General features: G+C 41.1%; 1 protein-coding gene across 6 annotated transcripts in view; it reads right to left on the reverse strand.

The window, feature by feature from the left end:
- The window catches only part of XPO1 (exportin 1), a 45,170-nt gene extending 42,952 nt beyond the window's left edge, over positions 1-2,218 (reverse strand). For 4 of the 6 annotated variants that reach the window (XM_042981457.1, XM_042981464.1, XM_042981461.1 and 1 more), the window contains exon 1: positions 1,349-2,130. The gene's annotated coding sequence lies outside the window, so the exon portion shown is untranslated. Of the gene's footprint in view, positions 1-1,348; positions 2,131-2,199 lie in introns of those variants that run through there. The other 2 variants (XM_042981458.1, XM_042981459.1) reach the window with 2 other exon arrangements.
- Positions 2,219-20,930: the final 18,712 nt, after the last annotated feature.

The raw sequence follows: 20,930 nt of genomic DNA on the forward strand, positions 1-20,930 counted from the left end.
CTTTCTGGTCAATGCCAAGCACATTTAGTCCCCCAAATCAAACAGCTTCCAAAACATTCTTTCCACTAACAGCAGTGTCCCACACGCTTACGATACACAATCAGCCCGATAGCAAACAGCCATCGCTGGAGAGGTGAAACCACAAACGCTTTCTTTTCTCCTTGGGACACTCAATCCTAAAATCCACTCACTGGATAGCATATACAAGGGATTATCCAGCAATGTGACTCTACAAGTGACTACCAAAATACCTTCAGTGCCACTTCAAACTGAAAAAGCAAGCAGCTACACACTGCCAGCTCCCATCCAAACTATAACCGTTGCTTTATGATTACTAAATAGTAGGTCAAAAAACAAGTCGCTACAAGGAGAGACTGCTACTTAGATGTGTGGGCAATTGCCTGCTTCATTCAGTAGAAACACACCTCACTAAGGCCCGCCCTCCCCTCGCTTCCCACCCGAACCGATTTGCAGCACTTCTAACTATAGCATACCGGAGCACGCACTCACCCCGCCCATACTCGGAGGAGGCATTTAGACCAGGCGCCTGAAGTTCACCGCCCCATTCTCTATGCAGCATGGCCTCTGCGTGATCAGAGGAGGTCCGGGGTGGGCAAATCTTTAAAGCTTCCTCTACTACACCACTTCTTCCCACCCACCCCAAACTCGAAGACCTCGAAATGAAGGAGAATCAGGGCATCATCCACCGTACAAAGCCAGCAGCAAGCGATTCGATCACTTAACACACTCAACCCCCCCCCCCCCCAACAAACTACAGCACGGAATCCCAATTGCAGGACTCTGAACAATCAACTAACCTCTCCTACATCTAATCCTACCCTGCAAAAAACCAGAAAGATTTTGAGTTTCCTTGCAGGAGGAGGAGGAGGGACTCAACGGCCCCTCCCTCCCCCGATCCCAAGCTCTCCACCGAGGGGCCACGTGATGCAGGCGGACGTTTCAATGCTGCTGCACTAAATATTTCTGGAAACTTCCACTCCTAATAATTTACAGAGATGTTCCTGAAATCACCCCAACTTCTCCCCAGCCCCCTGGGCTGGGGAAGCCCTTCCACCCCCACGCCGGCTCCACTTCACTATCACACGCTCCTCGCCTTCCTCCACCGCCACCCGCACACGCGAATAACCCAGCAAGCGCTACCCTCCCGCGGCCGCCTCCCCGCCTCCATCCCCCAGCGGCAGAAGCGGCTCCATTCAATCGCAGGCTCTGCTGTGGGCCCGCCGCCGCCTCCCGAGCTCGCCTCCCGCGGCCGCCGCCGCGCCCCACGCCGGCCTCCTCCCGCCCGGCCGCCGCCCGACCCTCGGCCCTGAAGACACAGTCGACTTACCCAGAGATTGAACCAACTGCTTCTTCTTTCCTTGTCGGGGGATTAGGGCGAGGGAAGGTGGGGAGGGGGGAGAGGGGAGGAAATCAAGGTGGGTTTCACAGTTTTCCCACCTTAAAAAAGGAAATTAAAAAAACGAAGAGGATAAGGGCAAAAAAAAAAAAGCTCAACAATATTTACTATTTCAGGGACACCCCCCACGACACACACCCACCCGCCCCCCCCCAAAAAAGAAGGGGAATTAATCCGTGGAATAAATGCTCGCGCCTGGCTGGGGAGTGAGGGAAGGGGGAGGGGAAAGGGGTCAAGTCCCAAAGATTCAGCCCCAGGGGGACCCTCCAGCCACAGGCGGCAGCAGGAGCGGCAGGAGTAGGGGGTATAGAGTCCACAAGGTCGGGGGACGCTCTGCTGCCAGTTGCAGTCCGACTCCCCCCTACCAAAATACGGCTCCCTCTCTCACGCGGCTCCGGCGCTGGGCCCCCCCACCCAGGCTCGCCTAAACTTTCCCCCCTTCTCCTGCTCCTCAGCGACTGGTGGTTCCCCCCTCCCCCTCTGGGTGGTTGCACGGACTGCAGCAGCAAAGACTGGAACAGGCACCGCCGCCGGGGCTGTAGCTACTGTTGCTCTTGCTGATGCTGTAGCTCCCGCTGCTCCTGCCGCGGCCGCTGCAGCCGCTTCTCCCCCTCCTCCTAGTGCCTCAAACTCGGAACCGGTTGAAACCGGTTCAGACTGGGAGATTCCATCTCGGTTGAGTTTTCAGCCCATGGCGCCGCGGAGCGTTTGGAACCTGGGCCTCCGCCCCCAGCCCGCTTGCCCATTGGCCGGTTCCAGCCACTGCCGCGCCATCAGCCTACCTCTTATTGGCTAGATCCCCCGTCAATTCCACCTCAAGTCTCCACACGAGCCCGCCGCTTCGGCCCCCGCCTCTTTCCAGCAGCGATTTGCCTGCAGAGTGGGGGAAGGGAAGTGGGGCGGGTCGAAAAGGAGTGAGGAGGGGGGTAGAGGAGGAGGTGGGACGGAGAGCTGTGCCCAGCGGAGAAGAGAGCAAAGAGAAGCCGCGCGGAGGATTGGTTCGAGCGACCTGTCAATCAAACGCAGCCCGCCCTCGACTTCCCGTTCCCCTCCCGCTGCTCCCCCTCCCAAAGCTCAGCCCTCAGGCCCGGCCTTTCCGATCCGCTCATTGGCTGGTGCCTTTGGTGACGGAGAGGGTGGGGCGCAGCTCGTGAGCTGGTGGCGGCGCGAGTTTGAGCGCGGCGCGCGGCTGCAGTCGCTCGGCTTTCTCCGGATCCGCGCTGGCCCGCCCCTGCCTGCTCCCGCCAACCTGCGGGGCCCGAGCCCGCAGTGACCGGGACCCACCCCCTCGCAGCGCTTTGAGAATGGAGAGGACACTCAGTTGCTTTTTTAATCAAGGAGGTGGAGATGGCAAAAAAGAGCGAAAGGAACGCAGGGGAGGGCAGTTGTAGGCCTCGGACCTCTCATCCATTTTAAAGGCCTACGTTTGGGGCCAGGGAGTTGAGGGGGAGAATAACCTTGAAGGAATTTGGGGTGAGATATGGGGGCGTGCACTCTTGGTGCCTGGTGATCTTCTCAGAGTCTTGGAAAAGGTACCTGAGTGGTTCTTGAACAAGGCTCCTTCAAATTTTAACGAGGTGTCTCCAGGCTGGAGTTTGCTCCAAGGACTAACCCTTCCTAGAAACTAAGACACTATAATTTCTGTAATTGGTGTAACCGGTATTTTTGCTGGGTTAGGGTGCATGCCAACAGCTTCCCACCAGGTGCCCTTGACTTTTCTTTTCAACATAGCTGCCCTTCACATTCTTCATCATCCCAAATAGTGACTTTCCCTGAAAGTCACATGCACGTGGCCTTTCACGTGGTTGCCTCTCGTTTGTCCCCAACTGCCCTCCAAATCAGCTTTACTGATTTTTCTTAAGAAGCATAAAGTAACCCACCAAAATTTTCTAGGCCCATTGTGCCACCGAGAGGTTTAATCATGATTTATTAAGCCACAATTTCAACAGCAAATATTCATTACAATCAACAATAGCTAACACTAATGCACTACTTAAGAAAAACTCCCTCATCCTCACATAAAGAAAAATTGTAACTCAACTCTTGGATTTACCAAAATAATATTTTACCAACATAATATTTCACACCTAAGATTTTTACTCACTGCCTAACTGAATAATATCAAACCATAATATATAACATACACTAGTCATTTGGAATACTTCTATTCTATTACAACTGGACAACTGGAGCTGTCCTTTTTTAAAAAAATTTTTAATGTTTTCATTTATTTTTGAGAGAGAGAGAGTGGGAGAGGGGCAGAGAGAGGGAGACACAGAATCTGAAGTAGGCTCCAGGCTCTGAGCTGTCGGCACAGATCCCAATGCGGAGATCAAACCCGTAAATCCCAAGATCATGACTTGAGCGGAAGTCGGACACCCAACTGACAGCCACCCAGGCGCCCCTGTCCTGTTTTTTAAAAACTTTTTCCTTCCACATTTTCAGCTCTTGTACCAGGCCACTTTTGTTGTTGTTGTTAGGTGGCAGAATAATAGGAATAAAAACTGGGAGTGAGAACTGGCTCTACTCAGAGTGTGCCCTTGGGCAGGTCGCTTCACCTCTTTAGGCTTCGGTTTCCTTCTCACCCATCTCACCCATTTAATGAGGCTTACATCATCAATGCCTGTCTTATCCATGTAAGGATCAAATGGGTATGAAGAAGCAGTGTGACCCATAAAGTTCTGTGTGGATTGTAAAGTTCAAATAGTCTCAGTTTGCTGTCCCTTTGTTTTTTTGTTTTTTTTTTAACGTTTATTTATTTCTGAGACAGAGAGAGACAGAGCATGAACAGGGGAGGGGCAGAGAGAGAGTGAGACACAGAATCTGAAACAGGCTCCAGGCTCTGAGCTGTCAGCACAGAGCCCGACGCGGGGCTCGAACTCACGGACTGTGAGATCATGACCTGAGCTGAAGTCCCACGCTTAACCGACCGAACCACGTAGGCGCCCCTCCCTTTGTCTGTTTATATCCCATCTTTAAATCATACCTCCCTAGGAGGTCCTCTCTGTGAATCAGATGTAAATATTTAGCCCATCATTTTTGCCTGGAGTTAACCAAAATGGAGTATTTAATATCAACTTGTTATTAACAAGTGTAAAAAGAAGTGACAGGAGCAGATATTTGATGACTGTATTTTCAAGATCAGATTCAGAACAAAGGTCTGACACATTTGATACTGCTTTCATTACCTTCATTTACTGGAATCAAACAGATTTCAAACCTTGGAGTGGGCTATGAATAAGGAAATGTAAGTAAACTGTATTGAGTGCCTGCCAGCTGTCTAGCAGGCTGAGACTTTTTTGTACAATATTTCACTTAACTCTCATAGCAATCCTGTCAGATAGTTATTATTTTGCAATTTCACACTTATTTCCCTCTCTTCAAACACACATGCATATACATACACACAGGTACACACCACCCCATAGTGGTTGAGTCAATATTAGAACCTATGTTTGTGTTCTTTGTACTAGTTCACATTGTCTTACAAAACAACATTCATCGGAAGTAAGAGAAACGGAAACTCATAAATTCCTTTTTAACACTACTTATTTCTATTTTTAAAAACTATTTTTAATTTAAAAATATGTGAGCATGGCTAACAACTCAAACTATAAAGAAGTATCTGTAGCAAAAAGTAAAAGTTCCCTTTGTGTATCCCCCCAGTTTTTTTTCCTGCCCACAAATAATCATCGTTAAGTGTGTAGTGTGTTTTTTGAGGTATTTTCTATGCATTTACAAATATATTTGCTTTGTGTTTTGTTCAATATATATATGACATCATACCATACATATTGTTCAGTGACTTGCTTTTTACTTAAAAGATCAGAATATATAAATCCACCTCATCCTTGTTAACAGTGCCATAGCCTTCCCCATCTTCTTAGTACCATAAATGATTTAACCATTCCCCTACTGAGTCCAATGGCTGTTTCTAGTTTTTCCTCTTAGAAATAATGCTGCAATGAATATCCCTGTACATTAATCTTTTTTTTTTTAATTTTTAATGTTTATTTATTTTTGAGAGAGAGAGGGAGACAGAGCATGAGTAGGGGAGAAGAAGAGGGAGACACAGAATCTGAAACAGGCTCCAGGCTCTGAGCTGTCAGCACAGACCCCGGCGCAGGGCTCAAACTCACAAACGGTGAGATCATGACCTGAGCTGAAGTCGGATGCTTAACCGACTGAACCACCCAGGTGTCCCCTGTACATTAATCTTTGGGCACAAATGTGAATACATCTCTAGGATAACATCCTAAAAGTGGAACAGCTATATGAAAGGTATGTATATTTGTTATTGTGATAGGTACTGCCAAGTTATCCCCTGAAAAGGTTGTGTCAATTTACATACCCACCACAGTATGTGAATACTACCTGTTTATTCCCTGTCAAAGCCATAAATATTTGCTATTATGATCACACCAGAGTCAAATAAACAATCTTTGAATTGTAATTTAAACTTTTGATTCTGAAGACAATCTCCCCTGTGAGCTCTTCAAGGAATGCATAAATAATAAGATTAAATGTCCATATAATACAGCAAAAAAAAAAGTTAAAGGATAGGGAAAAACTATATTATCTTAAAATAGAATTGGTCATTTCACTCTTTTTGAGAAAACTGATACCACTTTGCACTCAGAGATAACAGCAGTGATCTTCCAACATGCATTTCTTCCTACCAGAGGACACTGGAAGCAAAAAATGGGCATTGGACAGAATATACCACAAGTGTGACTCACTGGTTGTATTCATGTATTGAGCACAAATTGACAATTCCATGGGCTTTCTATTCCAATGAATCTCTAGGGCATGACTAAGATTTGTAAGACCTGAAAGGAAACACTGGAAGAAATATTTCTCTGTGAATATCTTATACGGCAATAATTGTTTTTCTATTTACTCTTAAAAATGCTTCATAAAATAGTACATCACATCACAACCATAGATTTAAAAACGTTACTCATGTAACTTGGACAGCAGCATAATTGTGTATGATGCTCAGAGATGGAGGTGGGAGAGAAGGGATACCCTTTTCAAGAAAAAATTAACCTGGGAAGGCATAGTCCAGGTTACCACCCCATTCCTATCTACCTCAATTTACAATGTCTACAATATTTATGGAGAATTATGAATAAATTGTTTGCAGAGCTAAATTCTCTTCTGTGTCCAAGAGCTCAGCAAATAATCTATATGCAGTCTGTGAAACCTCAAATCAATCAGGAGCAGAATCAGCAACTGTCTGAAAGTGAGTTGTTGCCTTTTTGAGAACATAGCAAAAAAAAAAAAAATCTGACAAGGCTGCTAAGTCTCAGAGTTATAGTTTGACTGTCAGAAATTTATACAGTTCTGTTAGGTGACATTCAACAATGGGTCTCAGACTCTCTTACTCATGGAGAAATGAGAAATGAAATATCATTTAACTAGGATCATTCTCAAGCACAATAGAGGAAACCACAGAGCTGTATTTCTAAGCCAAAAATAAAAATATGTCAGACATAAAACAAAACACTAGGGAAGGTGGAATTAGTACCTGTAGCTTGGAAAGATATGCCATTTCTTTCACATGCAAATGTATCGTTATCTATTAGGCAATGGGCATAAGAAAAGTAAGTTAAGGGGTGCCTCGGTGGCTCAGTCTATGGAGCATCTGTCTGACTCTTGATTTCAGCTCAGGTCATGATCCCAGGGTTGTGGGATCGAGACAGATTGTTGGGTTCCATGCCGAGCATGGAGCCTGCTTGAGATTCTCTCTCCCTCTCCCTCTGCCCCTCTCCTGCTTGTGCTCTCTCTAAAATAAAATTTAGGGGCTCCTGGGTGGCTCAATTGGTTAAACATCTGACTTTGGTTCAGGTCATGATCTCACAGTTTGTGAGCTTGAGTCCCACATTAGGTGAGCATGAGCCCCGCTTTGGGTGAGCATCATTTCTCTCTCTCTCTCTCTCTCTCTCTCTCTCTGTCTGCTCCTTGTTCACTTGCACTGTCTTTCTCTTAAAATAAAATACAATTTAATTTAATGTAATTAAAAAAAAGAAAAGTTAAAAAAAGGAAATGAGGTGACACTAATCCATTCATTCAACAAATATTATATTGAGTATTTAGTGGTCGCTGTTCTAAAGGCTGAGGATTTGAGAGGAAACAAATCCTATAAAAATCCCTACCTTCAATGAGTTTTGAGTCTAACAGAGGACACTGGAAGTAAATAACAAATAAGTCAGAGAAATCATGTGTTGTATGGAGATAAGTGCTAAGGTTAAAAATGAATCAAGGTATTGAAATGAGGAGTTGGAAGTCCCTAGACAAGGTGGCTAGGGAAAGTGTCACCTAAAAGATAACACTCAAAAAAAGACATGAAGGAGATGAAAGGGGAAATCCTTGCAACTATTTAGGAAAGAGCTTTCTGGGCAGATAGAAAAATGAAGTGCCTGAGGCAGCAGCATGTTTGGTGGGTTATTTATAGTGGTGAGCTAGACTTCGGCTCAGGTCATGATCTCGCGGTCCGTGGGTTCGAGCCCCGCGTCGGGCTCTGTGCTGACAGCTCAGAGCCTGGAGCCTGTTTCAGATTCTGTGTCTCCCTCTCTCTGACCCTCCCCCGTTCATGCTCTGTCTCTCTCTGTCTCAAAAATAAATAAACGTTAAAAAAAATTAAAAAAATATATATCCTTTAAAAATTAAGTTTCAAAACCTTTTTCTCATCTAATAATGTGAAAGCAGATTATAACAACACTAAAAAATGTTCTGTCACATGCTTTTACTTTAGAAGACATGAAGAAGCTAGCAAAATTAGTGAATCTATTTCAGTGATTCTCTACAGGGGGCAATTTTGTTTAGCAATTAAACGTTGCCTCACAAAACAACATTGTCAGCCAATGTCAGAATCAGGCACAGCACATTATAAGCCTAGATAGATCAGAAGGTGAAGGTAATAATAAAAACAAGTGCAGTAATGACGAATACAAAGACATTGTTGGTAATTACAAGTGGCTGGGGACAGGGTGTTACTAGCATCTAGTAGGCTGCTGCTAGAGGTGCTGCTAAATATCCTGTATGCATAGGATGGGCCTCCACAACAAAGAAGTATTCAGCCCCAAATCTCAATAGTGCATGTGTGTAAGGACAGATGGTAGCTACACTTGTGGTGAGCAGAACCTAATGTGTAGAGTTGTGGAATCACTGTGTTGTGAAACACCTGAAACTAATGTAACATTGTGTGTCAACCATACGTGTAAAAAAAAAAAAAAAAAAATCCGTAGCGCAGAGGTTGAGGAACCCTGATCTGTGTATAAAATAGTTGAAGTTATCCTGGTTCAATGGAGGAAAGAAAAAGCTGAACCTCAACTAGATCAATGTTTCTCAATTTTACTGTATGTATGAATTGCCTGGGGATCCTATTGAAATGCAGATTATGATTCAGTAGGTTTGGGGAAAGGCCTGAAATTCTGCATTTGTAACAAACTCCCAGGAAATGCTGATGCTAATGCTGATGGTCCATGAACCACACTTTGAGTAATAAGGCACTAGATTATGCCATTGTAGTGTCTTGTTGGGGTGGGATGGGGACAGGGATTCCTTAAGAATTGGTACTGAGAGGGTCCCCAAAACGATGTTTGGGGCATGGTATGTGCAAATTCATACTGGGCTCATTAAAAATACATTATTTTGGGGGTGTCTAGGTTAAGCATCTGATGTCAGCTCAGGTTATGATCTCACGGTTTGTGAGTTTGAGCCCCATGTCAGGCTGTCTGCTATCAGCACAGAGGCTGCTTTGGATCTTCTGTCCCCCTCTCTCTCTGCTCCTCCTCTCTGCCCCTTCCCCACTTGTGCTCTCTCTCAAAAATAAATAAACATTTTTTTTAAATACAATATTTTTGAGATGCCTGGCTGGCTCAGTCAAAGGAACAGGCAACTCTTGATCTCAGGGTCGTGAGTTCAAGTCCCATGTTGAGTGTAGAGATAACTAACTAACTAACTAACTAACTAAATAAATAAATAAGCTTAAAAAAAAAGAATGATCTGGTATGACTTGCCAGTACAACACTTTATTTGTAATGTAACTAGAAACTGAAGATTTTCAAATGAATAATATTTAAACCACTTTTCACATGAAAAGAGAAGTGAAAAATGTTACATAACTATATGGATTATTATAGTCATAATTTCAGTAATTCCAATCCTCTGTGGGTGAGGCTGTATGCCACTTACCTAAGAAATGCAGAAAATGATATATATGCTTAAGCATGAGATCGTAATATCCTCCTCTACAAGTTCCTTTAATAACAATTGTTCAATTGAACAGAAGTAGAAAAAATCTTTATACATACATACATTCATTCTTTCTCTCCATCTTCACACTTTCAGAAAACCAGAGAAAAAGCGAGAGGGCACTCATGGAATTGAAGAAATCTGATGAAAATTCTCCTCTTACTCAACACTTAACAACAACAGCAACAGCAACAACAACAAATCTCTACAATACATTTGGAGATAGCAAAGTGTTTACTGTTTTTTCTAGTTGGATACAGTCATCTTCTGGAAATCAAATAGTAATAATTGCTTATAAGAAAATTGCCTGGTAAATTTACCATTTTTCAGTATCTATTATTTGCCAGATGCTTTATATTTGTAAATAGTGATAAGTCAGAAATAAGGCCAGAGGTAACTCAAATTTCTAAATGTTTGAATGTTTGATAAAATAAAAAGCAAGATTTGGGGCGCCTGGATGGCTCAGTTGATTAAGCAACCGACTTGATTTCTGCTCAGATCATGATCTCACGGTTCCAGAGTTCAAGCCCCACGTTGGGCTCCGCACTAAATGTGGAGCCTGCTTGGGATTCCCTTTCTTTCTCTCTCTCTCTCTCTCTCTCTCTCTCTCTCTCTCTCTCTCTCTCCCCCTCTCCTGCCCCTCCCCCCTCTCTCCCACTTGTACTCTTTCTCTCTCTCTGTTTCAAAATAAAAATAAAAAATAATGTAAAAATAAAAAAAATAAAAAAGCAAGATTTTAAAAATACTTATATACAGGGATATTTGGGTTGAGCCATAACTCCATGAACACAGAAAATGTATGACAGTATAAATTCAAATTAAAATGATTTCTTCCTGATTTATCCAGATAATTATTTCATGACACTTTTCTTTGCCTATAGAGATCCATCCTATTGAACATATTCTGTAAAAAAGCATTTTAATGTGTTTTAATATTTGAAAATGTTTAACCTATCCTGAGATCTATGAAAGCTTAAGTATTTGAAAATATTTCTTTTTTTTTTTATTTGGGGGGGTGGACAAGTCGGGGAGAGGGGCAGAGGGAGAGAAAGAGAGAATTTTAGGCAGGCTCTGAGTGGAGGGGCACCTGGGTGGCTCAGTAGGTTGAGCATCTGACTTCAGCTCAGGTCATTACCTCATGGCTCGTGAGTTTGAGCCCCCCATCAGGCTCTGTGCAGACAGCTCCGAGCCAGGAGCCTGCTTCAGACTCTGTCTCCCTCTCTGTCTGCCCCTCCCCTGCTCATGCTCTGTCTGTCTGTCTGTCTCTCAAAAATAAATAAACATTAAAAAACAAATGTGACGGCGCCCTTCCACTTTTAGAAAATTCTTGGGGCGCCTGGGTGGCTCAGTCAGTTAAGCAACCGACTTCGGCTCAGGTCACGATCTCACATTCAGTGAGTTCAAACCCTGTGTCTGGCTCTGTGCTGACAGCTTGGAGCTTGGAGCCTGCTTCGGATTCTGTGTCTCCCTCTCTCTCTCCCCTTCCCCCACTCACACTCTGTCTCTCTCTCAAGAATAAATAAACATTAAAAAAAAAAAAGTTAAAAAAAAAAGAAAGAAAATTCTTCAGTGGTGACCCCATATCTCACAAGAAAAGAAACCCCAACCCGCTAACACATCAGGCAAGGCCCTTGGTGACTGGGCCCTGCCTCCCCCCATCCCGTTCATCTGTTCATTCTCTGATGTTTGCACACCATCTACTCAGGCCATGCTGATTGGCATTCCCCAGAATAACAGTCTCTTAGCTGTGGCCTTCATGTGTGCTACTTCCTCGATCCAGACTGTTCTTCATTCCCTTCCTCCCTCCAGAGCCTTCACTGATTCCCTGGACTTGAGTTCATCCATGACCCCCACGGTTCCTGTGCCTGCATCGATTCTGGGACTTGCGTACTGCAGTATAATGTCCTGCTTCCACATCTATCTCCTGACTCCAGCGGGAAATTCCAGGGTGGTGCACAGGACTGGACATGTAGACATCCTTAATAAAAGATGTCTTGAGTGAATAAATGAATTAATGAACACATATCTACAGATGACATTCCAAGCAGGGAGAACAACATGAGGGAAGAGAAGCATGGTGAATTAGGGCTCCTGAAAGGAATTCAGAATGGCTGGAAAATATATTTGAAGAAGGTGAATACTTAGAAATGGGATAAAAGAGAGAAGCAAAAAGAGATCCAGGGAGTTTGACAATTTGGACTTTATCCTGAGGACAATAGCAAATCACCAGTGGGTTTTGGCAAAGGGGGTAATTAGATTAGCATTTAAGGAAGATCATTTAAAGAATAGATTAAAAACAGGCAAGACTGGGGACAAGGAGGTATGTTAGAGTGACTACTGCAGAAAACCAAGGAAGAGCTGGTGATGGGCTGAACTGATGCAGCATCCTCTAGGGATGGCAGGAAATGTTAAGGATTTATGTCAACTTAACGTGGTGTTGGCTATACATCTTCTCTCCCCAGCTGAGTGATAAACTTCTGAAGATCAGAAATACTGCAGAATATGTCTTTTTATTCCATTAAGTTACCTATGGTGCCTACCTGTAGATTAGGTGTTCAATAGATATTTGTTGAATACATAAGTGAATGAATGAATGAAACTTTATAGTTATCCACAGGTAGAACTGATAAATCCTTACTCTTAAAAAGCAAACAAATGAACATATAACTAACTCAACTCGGATTTAGAAAAGACTGAAAAAAATGTTTATCAAAGTAGTCATCTTAGGCCTGAAAAGAGGACTGAAAAGGTTAGCTTATGGGGTATTTTTGTCAAAAAAGGCAAATATAATCTAGGTCTAAAATTTCCTATTGCCCTTTGGAAGAAAGGAGACTGTTATTTTTTAATTTTTTTTTATTAAGTTTTAATTTATTTTTTAAAGTAATCTCTACCCCCAACGTGGGGCTCGAACTTGTGCTCTCGAGATCAAGAGTCGCACACTGCTCCTTCTAAGCCAGCCGGGCACCCCTGGAGACTCTTATTTTAAAGTAAATGCTTAAAAGGATCTCATTTTACACAATTTGTACCAAGAGAAAAGTCTGTGCAACTGGCCACATAGAATCCTGTTACATAGAGATTCCTTGTCCAGAGCAATGTGAAAGTATATTGTATGCTATTACTCTATGCTGTGTGCTATATCTGTTTGGAGAAATCCTGTCACTTAGATATGTCAGAAATGTCAGAAATGATGTTCTGTGTTTTCCACAGAGAAAAATCCTGCATACTTTTCAGATTCCCTCTGGAAATCTTCTTGTAACTCATAAAATATTGAACCATAATTCCTGAAGTTACAGGGCAAACCAAACCACAAAGAGATGTTTCGGAGATGGTAGAGGAGGTAGGTCATTATAATTAATCAATAACCTGCTCTTGGAAATCAGCAATCTTAACAATTAACATAATAAACACATTTAGCCTACATAATGAAAGCTTTCATTCATTCTTCAACCTTTACTTATTTATTTCCACAAAGAAGTGATGACAAAAGTTTAAATTTTGAAGTTCAATATCCTGTCAAAAACATTTCAAACAAGGTCTTAATTAATCATACACACAAAGAAGAAACAAAGTCACAAATGCTAATTCATCTTTTCCATTTGTATAACTCCTGGCGATAAATTGAAAAAGAAGCATAGATTATTTTTAAAACAAGCAGGGGAACCTGGGTGGCTCAGTCATTTAAGCCCCTGACTTCGACTCAGGTCAAGATCTCATGGCTCCATTCATGGGCTTGGTTTGCGAGTTCAAGACCTGCATCTGGCTCTCTGCTGTCAGAGCGCAGCCTGCTTCCAATCCTCTGTCCCCCCTCTCTTTCTGCCCCTTCCCCACTCGTTCTCTGTCCCTCTCTCACTCTCTCTCTCCCAAAAATAAATAAATATTTAAAAAAATAAAAATAAAATATGGAAAAAATCTACCACACAGTAGCAAACAAAAAAAGTACATTATAAAACTTAATTGTCACCTAACATCATCAGTTTTCCAAAAAGGGAAGTTATCACAACTACATTACCTTACCTGAAAAATTAAACCTAAAAATGCATTACTCCAACTTTACTTGCTTGAAAATATTAAAAAGCACAAAAAGGACCAAATATGGGAACAGTTTGGACTATGATGTTCAAACTTTTGTTTTATTTGAAAGATAAATGCTTCCCCATATCAACTCTCAATTATTAATTTTTGTGGTCTTAATTTTTTTTGCCTAGTTCTAGCATTTTTGTTTGATCATTTTTTGCTTTTTTACTTTTAGTTGGTCAAATTTTTATTTTTTCAATGTTTAGTTATTTATTTTTGAGGGGGGGGAGAGAGAGAGAGAGAGAGAGAGAGAGAGAGAGAGAGAGAGAGAATGCATGCACAAGCAAGGGGAGAGGCAGAGAGAGAGGGAGACAGTGAATCCCAATCAGGCTGCACATCTGATACTGAGTTCGATCTCAGGAACTGTGAAATCATGACCTGAGCGGAGATCAAGGGTCAGCTGCTTAACTGACTCAGCCACCCAGGCACTTCCAGTTTTTATCTTATTTTACTGTTATTATTTTTTAAGTTTATTTATTTTGAGAGACAGAGAGACAGACAGCAAGAGCAAGCATGAGTCGGGAAAGGGCAGAAAGACAGGGAGACAGGGAATTCCAAGCAGGCTCTGCATTATCAGACAGAACCTGATGTGGGGCTCGAACTGACAAATCATGAGATCATGACCTGAGTCGGAACCAAGAACTGGAGGCTCAGTTGACTGAGCCACCCAGGCGCCCTCAAGTTTTTAAATGGTAGATTAAATTTAAATGACCTTTCTCAATTTTTTTACAATTTATTTTGTAAAGAAAATTTAAGAGACTAGTCAATTCAATATTGTTGATATGATAATTACAAAAATAACATCAACCATACTTGAGGTTAGTGGGCTTGCAAAGATTTTTTACTTCAACCCACAGTAAGGAAAAAAAATACATTTTACATTGTAACCCAATCCACATGTCTCATATAAATGACTGAAACAGGATGGTAGTTCTATGAAACATTGCTTTCCACGTTTACTGCAACGGACTCTGATATTTTCAGTTCTTTTCTATCCAATTTCAGTTTTAAAAGACCCACTGAAGTGATGGGCTATGGCCTGCTGCTTAAAAACCTCAGCTTCAGTCAGCCCACATTTAAGAAACAGTACAGTGATTAAAGACTCTAGGGACAGATGTCTGACTTTATATCCCAGCTCCACTACCTTCTAGCTCTGTGGTTTTGTGCAAGTTGACCTAGCCTCCCCATTTACAAACTGAGGATAATAACAAAACCTACTTCATAAGGTCATTGTGAGAACTGGTGGTTAACACATGTAATACTTGTAATATTTATATCAAAGTGCCTACCAAAGTGCCTGGCTGGCTCAGTTGGAAGAACGTGTGACTCTTGATCTCGGGGTTGTGGGTTCGAGCCCCACGTTGGGTGTAGAGAGTACTAAAAATAAATAAATAAACTTTAAAAAGTACCTATCATTTGTTAAGCACTCAATACATTTATTACTACTACTACTACTACTACGATGATGATGATGATGATGATGATGATGATAATGATGATGATGATGATTTACCAGTCAGTAGGTGGGGATAGACAGTTCGGAATGTCTGTGTACAGTCCCTGGTACCAGGCACTCTCAGGCATTACAAAGACACACTGCTGTCATGACTCATCTTTTATTTGTTGATGAATTATAACCATGACAAATTGGCTTTTATATAATAGTAAGATATAATGTTTGCCACTTCATCAAAATACAGTTTCCCTTGGTTTAAAAGCAAAAAAAAAACCCCAACCTCTATATGATACCAGATAGATACCTCTCAGATTCAAAGAATGATTTTGTCACAGAGGGTGCTTATCAACCTCATCAAGTCACCCTGACAGCAGATTCCAGTGCTCGGATGGTGTTTACAGCCTTCCCTCTGGTGAGGAAATGTGTTTTAATAAGACATTTAAAATCTTGATCTTTGTCTTTGGAATTTTTTTACATTTTATTTTAGAGAGAGAGTGTGTGTGTGAGTGGGGGAGAGGGGCAGACGGAGAGACAGGGAGAATCCCAAGCGGGCTCTGTGCTCAGCACAGAGCCCAATGCAGGGCTAGATGTTACGACCCTGGGATTGTGACCTGAGCTGAAATCAGGAGTCGGATGCTCAACCCACTGAGTCACCCAGATGCCCCTAGAATTTTTATTTATTCAGATTTACACAGCTTGAAGTATCACATTTGATATCTACAGCTCTAATTATATCATAAAACAAAGTTTTTCCCCCTTTTTTAGAAAGTCACTGGAAGAAAAAAAAAGATATTTTCCCCTAAAGTCATAACCTTCTAAAGAGACATTCCAAACATTATTAACTATTGCTAACCTATGTTATAATGTCAAATGCTTTATAAAATGAAGTACAGAATAAAAATGATTTCAGAGTTTTAAACTGTGCGTTAATTTATTTTTATTTTGTTAAGACGAATGGAATCTGTTGTTAACATCATTTTAATTCTATTAACTTTAGCCAAGTTAACAGCTATTGTTAGAAAAGAAACTCCCTAATGACATTATAATGACATTAGAATTCCAAGAGTACCACTTTCTGAACTGTTATTCAGATAGATTTCAGATGCTTAAGGCAGCCAAAGAGTTACTGTAAAAATCACACTAATTAACATAGAAACTGGCTTTACTCCAATATTCCTCAGTTTCCACATTTGCTTTTGCTCCTCTGCCAGAACTACACACTTATTTTTCTTGTAAACTCCTTTGAGTCTTCTCAGGAGTAGAGGAACTATGCAGTGCTAGCAAGGAGGGGTTGTGGCAGGTGGGGTAGGATGGAAAGAAGACATGTGGGACCCACCAGAGCACACGAGCAGATGGAAAGTTCTTTCAAGACTTTCAAGATTTGATTACTCTGCAGCACAATTATGTCAACAGGTAATAAGATCCATCTGTGGAGGTAATCACCCTAAAAATGGTTAATAATCTGTAGCTTGAAAAGATCTGTGGATTCCCAGATCTAAAGTAAAGAGGATAGGGTCTCAACGAAATATAAAAGAACATGCAAACCAATAGATTTGTATTATATTCTATATGAATTAGTTGGTGATGAATTGTTGCTTGGTGTTCATCTATTCATTTATTTAATACTTCGTCACTATCACTATCTTCAACAATTATAAAAGCCTCTTAAACTTTCGAGAGCCTCCGGAAAGATTTTAAGACATGCAAATCTAGTCAATTTTTTCTCCGGTCTAAAAACCTTCACTGGAAACCCACTGTTCTCAGTATCAAGCACACCAATGTTAACTGGTTTTATTAGGTCTACCTCCAGGGCCACTGCAGATGCTTCTCTCCCCTCAATCCCTAAGGGTTAGTTGGCCTTTTGGTTCCCTAAGGGCATAAAACTCTTTGGGGAGGCAGTTCCCTCTGGCTGTAACACTTTCTTCAAAATCTTAGTTGAAATAATTCTACTTATCTTCAGTTCTTACTGTAAAAACCAGTTCCTAAGGGAGACTCTCCCAGATTAGCCTCTCCCTGCAGGGTCTCGTTGTACTTGAGACACTGTACTTCTCACTCATCCCACTGCAGTCAAGTGCCTAATGCCTGTCTCTCTGCTGGACTGTTGACAGGACCACATGTCTCTTCAATGCTCAACAGCAAGCGCAGTACCTGGCCAAACAGTATGTACTCAATAGATCTTTTTTTAAATTTTTCAAAATGTTTGTTTATTTTTGAGAGAGACAGAGAGCATGAGTGGAGGAGGGGCAGAGACAGAGAGGGAGACACAGAATCGGAAGCAGGCTCCACGCTCTGAGCTGTCAGCACAGAGCCTGATGCGGGGCTGGAATCCAAGAACCTTGACATCATGACCTTAGCTGAAGTCAGACGCTCAACCCGCTGAGCCACCCAGGCGCCCCTCAATAAATCTTTGTTGAGTGAAGGAACACACGTTTATTATATGCATACTCCAGTCTACTATGTACAAGGCTATGTGTTGCATACTTCAGGAATAGAGTTGAGTAAGACGGGGGGGGGGGGGGGGGGGCGGATCTGCCTTCAAGAGATCAGACTTGGGAATAAACTGCTACCACACAGCATAATTGCTTTGAAGGGAAGTGGGTGGCAGGTACCTTGCAACTATCAGAAAACATGAAATCAAGCATTTCCACTTAGCAAATGCCAGGCTCTGAACTAAAATCTATATGGTACATTATTTCCCTCATTCAATCCTCATGACAACCCCATGTGGTGGTAAGAAACTTGCCTAAGACCACAACCAATATTTGAGCCTAGCTTATCCAGTCTTCTGGCACCAACGCAGAAAGCTACACAGAGACACAACAGCTGATACAGTGAGTCCTTGTCAGTATGTCCAGCCACTTCTCTATGCTCTGCTAACAATTTAAAAGCCATAATAGCCAATATAAAAACTGATTTAAAAAATTTAGATGTTGAGTATGTAATGCATTCACATGTTTTTCCTCTGCATGTTTTTCTTGAACAGAGACGATGCATTCTCATGGTTCAAACATTTTAACAAAGTAAGCAGTTACAGTTAAAAGTCTCCTAATCCTGTCTTCTATTGGCTCAACCTGGATTGCCAAAAAAGTAATACCTCTTTTAAGTATTTTATTTGTATGAACATACAAATAAAAACATATATATTCTTACTTGGCATCTTTTTTTTCCTCACAAAAGATAGTATACCATACACACCATTCTGCACCTTATTTTTTCAGTTAGTGATATACATATATATTGAAGATCTTTCTGTATTATCAGTACATAATTGGCAGCATAGTATTCCATTTCATGGATACACTATAATTTATTTGGCCAGTTATTTATTGATAGGCATTTGGATTGTTTCCAATTTTTTACTACTATAAACAATACTGTAATGAAGAGTCTCATACATAGGTCAGTTAGCACGTGTGCAAGTATATCCTCAGAGTTAATTCCTAGGAGTAGTGTTTATTGCTGGGTCAAAGGATAGATGTATTTGTAATTTGGATAGATATTGCCAAATTGTCCTCTATAGGGATTAAATCAATTTACATTCCTACTCGCAGTGGATGAGAGCACCTGTTTTCCCACAGCCTCTCAACACAGAGTGTTAGGAAACTTCTGGTTATTTGCCAATCTAATGACTGAAAAATGGTACCGCAGCATTCTTCTCATTATAAGTAAAGTTGAACTTCTTTTTATGTTTAAGACTTTGTATTTCCTTCTCTCTGAACTGTCTATTCACATCCTTTGTCCATTTTTCTCTTGTTGGTTTTTTTTCCCCTGGATTCAATAGGAGCTTTTTCTATACAAAGGAGTTTAGCTTTTGCCTATTCCCTAAATTGCAGCCACTTTTCCATAATATTGTGTTAGAAGGTCTAAGCAAGGCAACCAAACATGTATTGGATACGATATAAAAGTATTCAAAAGGAGAAGGTGATATATCATTATTTAAACATGATTATGTAGCTAGATAACTTTAAAAATTGATTCAAATTAATAAAATCAATTGAATATTTACAGATAAAGGAAATGGAAAATAGTGTTGGGTCCAATAAGAATATAAGATAAAATACATATAATAAGACCATTTCTATGTAGTAGGAACAAGAAAACATGAAAAAGAGACTTTCTTTATAATAAGTACACAAAATACAAAGTACCTAGTAGAAGTAATTTTGTAAGGAAAGAGTATGACCTATATGAAGAAAAATATAAAACTTTATTCAAGTCTTCATTATTAAAAGAAGACTTGCACAAATAGAAGCAGACCAGGTTATTAGATGAGGAAATTACATATTTGAAAGTGACCACTTATCAAATTATTTTTTAATATTTATTTATTATTTTGAGAGAGAGAGAGAGATAGAATGTGTGTGTGCACACACGAGGAGAGGTAGGGACAGAGAGAGAGGAGAGGGAAAATCCCAAGTAGGTTCCATGCTGTCAGCACAGAGCCCAACGCAGGACACAAACTCATGAACTGTGAGATCATGACCTGAGCCGAAATCAAGAGCCCAACGCTTAAACAACTGAGCCACACAGGCACCCCTATCAAATTATTTCATAGGTTTAATGCCATTAAAGCAAAACTATATAACTTAAAATTTGAGAAAGTATTAAGTTCATGTACAAAAAACAAATCAAGGATATACACATATACATGTGTTTTAATTCTAAAATCAAAAGAGTTGTAAGGGTAGATTTCACTCTAACAGATTTTAACATATATTATAATGCAATAATAAATCAAATAGTGTGGTTTAAGTGCAAGATTAAACAGATAAATCAGTAGCCCAGAAATATACTCAACTGTAAATAGGAAGACGATATATAATAACAAGAGGTAAACAACATAATAGGGAAAACTTTGTAATTCTAATAAAAACTATTGCTTATGTGGAATATACTCTCTGCCTAGAACTCTTTTAAATTCCTTAAGTATATCAATCCAATTAATTGTCATTTCATTTTAATCCTATTAGATGCTACTTAACTAATGAGGAAAATGAGGCACGAGGAGGGTAAATAACTTGTTCAAGGTCATCCATATAGCTAGAAAGTGACAGGGCAGGACTTAAACCCAGGCAGTTTGGCTCCAGAGTTTGTGGTCTTAATCATTTGTAACTAGGATAACTGATTACAGTTTGTAAAAAGGAAAAAAAAAAAAAAAGAATACAGGCAAAAAATACTATACTGATGTATAATTTTTGAAAAATTTTAAAAGTAATCCCTACACCCAACATGGGGCTCAAACTTACAACCCCAAGATAAGAGTTGCATATTCCACCGAATGAGCTAGCTAGGTGCCCCAATGACGCATATCTGAAAGTCTGCTATAGAATGTCATAAAGCCTCTACCATGTAATTCCTTTGCTTTGCTCTCTACATTTCTGTGTTATTTGAAGCCTTCTACAATTATAAATCCTTTTATAATTTAAAGAACAAAATAGAATAATTTGGGACAGTGTAGATGCAGATTCTCAGGTGTATGGAAGTTATTAAAAACAGCAGGGTGAAAAAATACCCAGCAGAGTGTTCAACCAATAGAATTGAATAAAGTTTGTCAAGAAAGGACAAATGGGGGCACCTGGGTGGCTCAGTTGGTTGAGTGTCCAACTCTTGATTTTGGCTGAGGTCAGGATCCTGGGATCAAACCCTGCATCAGGCTCCACACTCACCATGGAGCCTGCTTGAGATTCTCTCTCATCTCTCCCTCTGCCCCTCTCCACTGCTCAT

The sequence above is a fragment of the Panthera tigris genome, chromosome A3 (genome assembly GCF_018350195.1).
Source record: "Panthera tigris isolate Pti1 chromosome A3, P.tigris_Pti1_mat1.1, whole genome shotgun sequence".
Lineage (NCBI taxonomy): Eukaryota > Metazoa > Chordata > Mammalia > Carnivora > Felidae > Panthera > Panthera tigris.